Source organism: Arachis stenosperma, chromosome 7, assembly GCF_014773155.1.
Source record: "Arachis stenosperma cultivar V10309 chromosome 7, arast.V10309.gnm1.PFL2, whole genome shotgun sequence".
Lineage (NCBI taxonomy): Eukaryota > Viridiplantae > Streptophyta > Magnoliopsida > Fabales > Fabaceae > Arachis > Arachis stenosperma.
The window spans coordinates 40,127,688-40,136,940 of record NC_080383.1 but is presented as its reverse complement, the minus strand read 5'-3'; the positions used below and the strand labels follow the sequence as shown (position 1 = coordinate 40,136,940).

The window sequence follows — 9,253 nt, the reverse complement described above, 5'->3', positions numbered from 1 at the left end:
TTGTAACTTGTTTCTGGCGTTTAACTCTGCTTTGCAATTTGTTTTTGGCGTTTAACACCAGAATAGAGCAGAAAGCTGGCGTTAAACGCCCGTTTGCGTCATCTAAACTCGGGCAAAGTATGGACTATTATATATTGATAGAAAGCCCTGGATGTCTACTCTCCAACGCAGTTGAGAGCGCACCATTTGGACTTCTGTAGCTCCAAAAATTCCATTTCGAGTGTAGGGAGGTCAGAATCCAACAGCATCAGCAGTCCTTTGTCAGCCTCTGAATTAGATTTTTGCTCAGGTCCCTCAATTTCAGCCAGAAAATACCTGAAATCACAGAAAAACACACAAAATCATAGTAAAGTCTAGAAATGTGAATTTGTCTTAAAAACTAATAAAAATATACTAAAAATTAACTAAATCATACTAAAAACTATATAAAAACAATGCCAAAAAGCGTATAAATTATCCGCTCATCAGAAACCCTTGTTCTCCTTCTGGGAACATATCCATCCTATTGACCTCGATAAGGAATATTCAGCTGGTAACCATCCTCACCATATGTAAACAACAACGGATACTGTAAGGGCCAATACAGAGCATGAGTTTCATAGATACGTTGAAACTGACCAGTAGTAGATCGAACAATAATGTCACGACCATGATCCGACGAATCAAAATCTCCAACAATCAAAGCAGCAACTTCATCACAAGAGGGAGAACTGTAAGTTCTTCGATCAACCTTCCTATGCGAATACAACTTCAAAGAGAAAATCTCAGATGGATGACACTGATAGAATTCTCTAACTCTTCGAAATTACTGTGTTATAACATTATGAGTTTCGATCATTTGCAACAACTCAGTTATCAATTCTTTATCCATCTTAGATGTTTGCCTAAAACAAATATACATTAACCACAAAAATATATTTAAGAACCACATAGAATACAAGTATCATATATGTTGATACATCATTAATAGTCAAAAATGATTAATAACGCATTATAAGGGGAATAAAACATAGTATAACTATGCAATGACAGCCATAAACCTATTTTTCAATACAAATAACATGAAAACATCATGGAAATACAATAAAAAAACTGAACAACAAAATTTCAAACACACATACCCAAAGATTCCCTGCCTATGCATTATCTCATGCTGAGTGTTGTATATATATATAATTGCACAAATTTAGGCTTCTGACCAGGATCTGGGAGCAAACTTCCAATCCGATGATAATTTTGACCAATTATTATAAACTGCGGTGGACCACTCCCATCATTCACTGAATCAAGTACTTTAACACCAAGAGACATGAAGGCAAACATACTGTTATAAGATCGAATATTTTTTTGGAAATACAAACTCTTGCTATGTGATGACAAGTCATCTTATGCTAGCTTTTCAAGCATTTTTCACTTGTTTCATTAGGTTTTATGCAGTTTCTTGCACTATAAGTAAGTGATTTGGAGTGAATTTTTATGGTTATGTTAAACCAATCAACCATCATTTAATTGACACAAAATCATAGGGTTTAAGCTAGAATTAGTTGATTTTATGAATGATTGATGAGCGGATGATTTGTATACTTTTTGGCATTGTTTTTAGTATGTTTTTGATATGATCTAGTTAGTTTTTAGTATATTTTTATTAGTTTTTAGTTAAAATTCACTTTTCTGGACTTTACTATGAGTTTGTGTGTTTTTCTGTGATTTCAGGTATTTTCTGGCTGAAATTGAGGGACCTGAGCAATCTGATCCAGAGACTCAAAGGGCTGCAGATGCTGTTGGATTCTGACCTCCCTGCACTCGAAGTGGATTTTCTGGAGCTACAGAAGCCCAATTGGCGCGCTCTCAACGGCGTTGGAAAGTAGACATCCTGGGCTTCCAGCAATTATGATAGTCCATACTTTGCCCAAGATTTGATGGCCCAAACCGGCGTTCAAAGTCACCTCAAGAAATTCCAGCGTTAAACGCCGGAACTAGCACCTAATTGGGAGTTAAACGCCCAAACTGGCACTAAAGCTGGCGTTTAACTCCAAGGAGAGTCTCTACACGAAAAAAGCTTCATTGCTCAGCCCAAGCACACACCAAGTGGGCCCGGAAGTGGATTTTTATGTCATTTACTCATTTATGTACTAGTTTTCTATAAGTAGGACCTTTTACTATTGTATTAGGGACATCTGGGTAGCTATCTTTGAGTTTTATGCTATCTTAGATCATTGGGAGGCTGGCCATTCGGCCATGCCTAGACCTTATGCTTATGTATTTTCAACGGTGGAGTTTCTACACACCACAGATTAAGTGGAGCTCTGCTGTACCTCGAGTATTAATGCAATACTATTGTTCTTCCATTCAATTCCGCTTGTTCTTTATCCAAGATATCACTTGTTCTTCAACATGATGAAGGTGATGATTGACGCCCATCACCATTCTCACCATGAACAAGGTGACTGACAACCATTCTTGTTCTACAAGCATCTGAGGGCTTAGTGATATCTCTCTGGATTCCTGATTGCATGATGCATGTGATCGCCTGACAACCGAGTGCTCGCCTGACAAAGAGCAACCATTCGTGAGATCAGAGTCTTCGTGGTATAGGCAAGAACTGATGGCAGCATTCAAGAGAATCCGGAAGGTCTAACCTTGTCTGTGGTATTCTGAGTAGGATTCAATGATTGAATGACTGTGATGTGCTTCAAACCTGTAACCTACTGGGCGTTAGTGACAGACGCAAAAGAGTATTCTATTCCGGTAGGGGAGGGAACCAAACCGGTGATTGGCAGCACTGTGACAGAGTGTGGTGCATTAGCTTTCACTGCGCGGATGGGAGGTAGCTGCTGACAACAGTGAAACCTTACACGAGCTTGCCATGGAAAGGAGTAAGAAAGGATTGGATGAAGGCATTAGGAAAGCATAGAGGAAGGGAAGGCATCTTCATACACTTGTCTGAAGCTCTTACACCAATGATATACATAAGTATCTCTATCCTTATCTTTTATGTTATTTTCGTTCATCACCATATACATCTGAGTTTGCCTGACTAAGATTTACAAGATGACCATAGCTTGCTTCAATACTAACAATCTCCGTGGGATCGACCTTACTCACTAAGGTTTATTACTTGGACGACCCAGTGCACTTGCTGGTTAGTTGTGCGAATTGTGAATGCCATGGTATTGCCACCAAGTTCTTGGAGCCATTACCGGGGATTATTTGAGTTGTGAAAAAGTATTGTTCACAATTTCGCGCACCAAGTTTTGGCGCCGTGCGGGATTGTTCAAGTTTGAGCAAGCTTTTGGTAACATCAGTGCCAAGATCCGGCAACAACATCAAGTTTTTGGTGTTATTGCCCGGGATTGTTTAGGCTGGACAACTGACGGTTCATCTTGTTGCTTAGATAGGTATTATTTTTTTTTTCGAAATTCTTGAAGATGAATTCTAGAGTTTCATGATGATTTTGTTGAAATCTGGCTGGCTGAGAAGCCATGTCTAATCTCATTGGACCGAGGTTTCAACTTATCACCACAAGAACTTGTTGATTTCTTATCAATCTTGCTTTTGGAGCAGTGATTTGCTAAGGCTTGGCTGGCCTCTGGCCATGTCTAGTGTTTTGGACCGAAGCTTTCTTTGAAAGCTTGGCTGGCTGTGAAGCCATGTCTAATTCCTGGACTGGAGTCTTAGACTAGCATTGCACTGATTCCTGGAATTCTCATTAAGAATTTTGATACCTTTTCCCATTTAATTTTCGAAAAACACAAAAAAAAAATTACAAAATCATAAAAAGACCAAAAATATTTGATGTTTCATGCTTAAGTCTAGTGTCTCATCTTAAATTTGGTGTCAATTGCATGCATTCATTCATGTGTCTTAAGGATCCTCAAGTAATTCTTGATGATTTTTGTGTTCTAATCTTTGAATTCTATTGACTTGAAGCATTTTGTGTGTCTCATATGCATTCTCATATTGTTAGTGTCAGTAGTATACAAACTGCTAAGTTTGGTGTCTTGCATGCATTGTTAATTGATTCCTTTTGCATTTTGATTATTAAAAAAATCCAAAAATATTTTTAATTTGTGTCTTTTCAAGTCAATACAAAGAATTGAAGATTCAGAACATACTGCAGAGGAATTACACAGAAAAGCTGAGCATTCAAAATGCCCAGTGAAGAAGGCAGACTGGCGTTTAAACGCCAGCCAGGGCACCTGGTTGGGCGTTTAACGCCCAAAGAGGTAGCATTTTGGGCGTTAAACGCCAGAATGTATACCATTCTGGGCGTTTAACGCCAGGATGGTGCTAGGGGGAAGATTTTGTTTTCAAATCAATTTTTTTTAGTTTTTCAAAATCAAATCTTTTTCAAATCAAATCTTTTCAATCAAATGTTTTCAAAATCAATTTCTTTCCTTTTTAAAAGATACTTACTAACAATTAATGATTTGATTGAACATCTCAAAATTGTTGCCTTTTCTGTTGAGGAAGGTTTTATGTTTGAATCATATCTTTTCTTGTTAGGCAAGTCATTAATTTTTAAAATCATATCTTTTAAAATTGTTTTCAAATCATATCTTTTTAAAATTGTTTTCAAATCATATCTTCTCAATCACATCTTTTTAAAACCATAACTTTTCAATTAAATCTTTTTAACCACATCTTTTTCAAAATAGTTTTCAATCAAATCTTTTTAATTTCTAATTTCAAAATCTTTTTCAAAAATCACTTGATTTCTTTTTCACTTTTAATTTTCGAAAATTATCAATCAAATTTTCAAAATGTTTTCAAAATCTTTTAAATGAATTTTTGAAAATTCTCTTCCCTCCTTCCCACATCCTTCTATTTATGGAGTACCACTCCTTCTGAATGCACACTTCGAACCTTATCTAACTAAAGTTCGAATTCTTCTTCTCCTTCTTCTTTCTATTTCTCTTTTCCTCTGACATTTCAAGGAATCTCTATACTGTGACATAAAAGATTCCACATTTTCTTTTTCTCTTCTCTTTCATATGAGCAGGAGCAGAGACAAAGGCATTCTTGTTGAAGCTGACCCTGAACCTGAGAGAACCTTGAAGCGAAAGCTAAGAGAAGCCAAGGCACAACTCTCTTTAGAGGACCTGACCGAATTCTTCAAGGAAGAAGAACACATGGCAGCCGAAAACAACAACAATGCCAACAATGCAAGGAAGGTGCTGGGTGACTTCACTGCACCTACTCCTGATTTCTATGGGAGAAGCATCTCTATCCCTGCCATTGGAGCAAACAACTTTGAGCTTAAGCCTCAATTAGTTTCTCTAATGCAACAGAATTGCAAGTTCCATGGACTTCCAATGGAAGATCCTCATCAGTTTTTAGCTGAATTCTTGCAAATCTGACACAGTCAAGACTAATGGGGTTAACCCTGAGGTCTATAGACTGATGCTATTCCCTTTTGCTGTAAGAGACAGAGCTAGAATATGGTTGGATTCTCAACCTAAAGAAAGCCTGGACTCTTGGGAAAAGCTAGTCAATGCCTTCTTGGCAAAGTTCTTTCCACCACAAAGATGGAGTAAGCTTAGAGTGGAAGTCCAAACCTTCAGACAGAAGGATGGAGAATCCCTTTATGAAGCTTGGGAAAGATACAAACAATTAATCAGAAGATGTCCTTCAGACATGCTTTCTGAATGGAGCATCATAGGTATTTTCTATGATGTCTCTCTGAACTATCCAAGATGTCTTTGGATAGCTCTGCTGGAGGATCTCTTCATCTGAAGAAGACGCCTACTGAGGCTCAAGACTGATTGAAATGGTTGCAAATAACCAATTCATGTACACTTCTGAAAGAAATCCTGTGAACAATGGGACTAGTCAGAAGAAAGGAGTTCTTGAAATTGACACTCTGAATGCCATTTTGGCTCAGAATAAAATATTGACTCAACAAGTCAATCTGATTTCTCAAAGTCTGTCTGGAATGCAAAATGCACCAAACAGTACTAAGGATGCTTCATCTGAGGAAGAAGCTTATGATCCTGAGAAACCCTTCCATGGAAGAGGTGAATTACCTAGGAGAACCCTATGGAAACACCTATAATTCTTCATGGAGAAATCACCCAAATCTCTCATGGAAGAATCAAGAGAGACCTCAACAAGGTTTCAATAACAATAATGGTGGAAGAAACAGGTTTAACAATGGTAAACCTTTTCCATCATCTTCTCAGCAACAGATAGAGAGCTCTAAGCAGAATACCTCTGACTTAGCAACCATGGTCTCTGATCTAATCAAAACCACTCAAAGTTTCATGACTGAAACTAGATCCTCCATTAGGAATTTGGAAGGACAAGTGGGTCAGCTGAGCAAGAAAATTACTGAACTTCCCCCAAGCACTCTCCCAAGTAACACTGAAGAAAATCCAAAAGGAGAGTGCAAAGCCATAAATATGGCCGAATTCTGGGAGGAAGAAGAGGCAGTGAACGCCATCGAGGAAGGCCTCACTGGACGTCCACTGGCCTCCAATGAGTTCCCCAATGAGGAACCTTGGGAATCTGAGGCTCAAACTGAGACCATAGAGATTCCCTTGGACTTACTACTGCCTTTCATGAGCTCTGATGAGTATTCTTCCTCTGAAGAGGAGGAGTATGTCACTGAGGAGCAAGTTGCTAAATACCTTGGAGCAATCATGAAGCTGAATGACAAGTTATTTGGAAATGAGACTTGGGAGGATGAACCTCCCTTGCTCACCAAAGAACTGGATGACTTGTCTAGGCAGAAATTACCTCAAAAGAGACAAGACCCTGGGAAGTTTTCTATACCTTGTACCATAGGCACCATGACCTTCAAGAAGGCCTTGTGTGACTTGGGGTCAAGTATAAACCTCATGCCCCTCTCTGTAATGGAGAAATTAGGGATCTTTGAGGTGCAAGCTGCAAAAATCTCACTAGAGATGGCAGACAACTCAAGAAAACAAGCCTATGGACTTGTAGAGGATGTTCTGGTTAAGGTTGAAGACCATTACATTCCTACTGATTTCATAGTCCTAGAGACTGGGAAGTGCATGGATGAATCAATCATCCTTGGCAGACCCTTCCTAGCCACAACAAAGGCTGTGATTGATGTTGATAGAGGAGAGTTGATCATTCAAGTGAATGAAGAATCCTTGGTGTTTAAGGCCCAAGGACATCCCTCTATCATCATGGAGAGGAAGCATGAAGAGCTTCTCTCAAAACAGAGCCAAGCAGAGCCCCCACAGTCAAACTCTAAGTTTGGTGTTGGGAGGCCACAACCAAACTCTAAGTTTGGTGTTGAACCCCCACATTCAAACTCTAAGTTTGGTGTTGGGAGGTTCCAACACGGTTCTGAGTATCTCTGAGGCTCCATGAGAGTCCTCTGTCAAGCTAATGACAGTAAAGAAGCGCTTGTTGGGAGGCAACCCAATGTTTATAATTAATTATTTTCTTTGTTATTTATCTTTTTTGTAGGTTGATGATCATAAGAAGTCACAAAAACATTGAAAAAAGCAAAAACAAAATGAAAAACAGGAAGAAAAACAGCACACCCTGGAGGAAGATGCTGCTGGCGTTCAAACGCCAGTCAGCCTAGCAGTTGGGCGTTTAACGCCCAGTCTGGCACCCTTCTGGGCGTTTAACGCCAGAAAGGGGCACCAGACTGGCATTAAACGCCAGTAAAGGGCAAAAACCTGGCGTTAAACGCCAGGAATGGGCACCAGCCCGGCGTTTAACGCCAGAAAAGGCTCAAAACGTGGATTTTGATGCCATTTGGTGCAAGGATGCCTTTTCCTTGACACTACATGATCTGTGGACCCCACAGGACCCTACCATCACTCTCTCTCTTCTTCCCCCATTCACCAATCACCTCAACACCTCTTCCCCAAAAACCCCTCACCTATCAAATCCCATCTTTCTCTTCCCCACTCACATCCATCCTTCATAAAACCCCACCAACCTCACCCTTCAAATTCAAACCACTTTCCCTCCCAAACCCACCCTCAAATGGCCGAACCCTCATCCCCCTCTTTCCTATATATACCCCTCTTTACCCCTTCATTTTCCCACTACCTAAACCCACTTCTCCCCCTCCTTGGCCGAATACACCACCATCTCCCTCCTCCTCATTTCTTCTTCTTCTACTCTCTTCTTTCTTCTTTTGCTCGAGGACGAGCAAACATTTTAAGTTTGGTATGGTGAAAGCGTTGCTTTTTCGTTTTTCCATAACCATTTATGGCATCCAAGGCCGGAGAAACCTCTAGAAAGAGGAAAGGGAAGGCAAAGGCTTCCACCTCCGAGTCATGGGAGATGGATAGATTCCTCTCAAGGGTGCATCAAGACCACTTCTATGAAGTTGTGGCCTTGAAGAAGGTGATCCCCGAAGTCCCCTTTTCACTCAAAAAGGTGAATATCCGGAGATCCGCCATGAGATCCGAAGAAGAGGTTGGGAAGTACTTACCAACCCCATTCAACAAGTCGGAATCTTGATGGTTCAAGAGTTCTATGCCAATGCATGGATCACCAAGAACCATGACCAAAGTGTGAACCCGGATCCAAAGAATTATCTTACTATGGTTCGGGGGAAATACTTGGATTTTAGTCCGGAAAGTGTGAGGGTGGCGTTCAACTTGCCTATGATGCAAGGAGATGAGCATCCTTACACTAGAAGGGTCAACTTTGATCAAAGGTTGGACCAAGTCCTCACAGTCATATGTGAAGAGGCACACAATGGAAGCAAGATTCAAGAGGAAAGCCGGTCCAATTGAGAAAGCATGACCTCAAACCCGTGGCTAGAGGATGGTTAGAGTTCATACAACGCTCAATCATTCCCACTAGCAACCGTCCGAAGTTACCATAGACCGGGCTATCATGATCCATAGCATCATGATTGGAGAAGAAATAGAGGTTCATGAGGTTATAGCCCAAGAACTCTATAGGGTGGCGGACAAGACCTCTACCTTGGCAAGGTTAGCCTTTCCTCACCTCATTTGTCACCTCTGTTATTCAGTGGGAGTTGACATAGAGGGAGACATCACCATTGATGAGGACAAGCCCATCACTAAGAAAAGGATGGAGTACACAAGAGATCCCACTCATCATGAGATCCCTGAGATCCTCAAGGGATGAATTTTCCTCCACAAGACTATTGGGGCACTAAACACCTCCCTAGGAGAGTTGAGTTCCAATATGGGACACTTAAGGTGGAGCAACAAGAACACTCCATTCTCCTCTATGAAATTAGAGAAGAACAAAGAATCATGAGAGAGGAGCAACAAAGGCAAGGAAG

At 40.3% G+C, this 9,253-nt stretch overlaps 1 non-coding gene across 1 annotated transcript; it reads right to left on the bottom strand.

Moving 5' to 3' along the window:
- Window positions 1-5,535: 5,535 nt before the first annotated feature.
- LOC130942622 (small nucleolar RNA R71) lies at window positions 5,536-5,643 on the bottom strand. Its single transcript, XR_009071188.1, has one exon. It is a non-coding gene; the product is annotated as a small nucleolar RNA R71 (small nucleolar RNA).
- Between the last annotated feature and the right edge of the window lie 3,610 nt (window positions 5,644-9,253).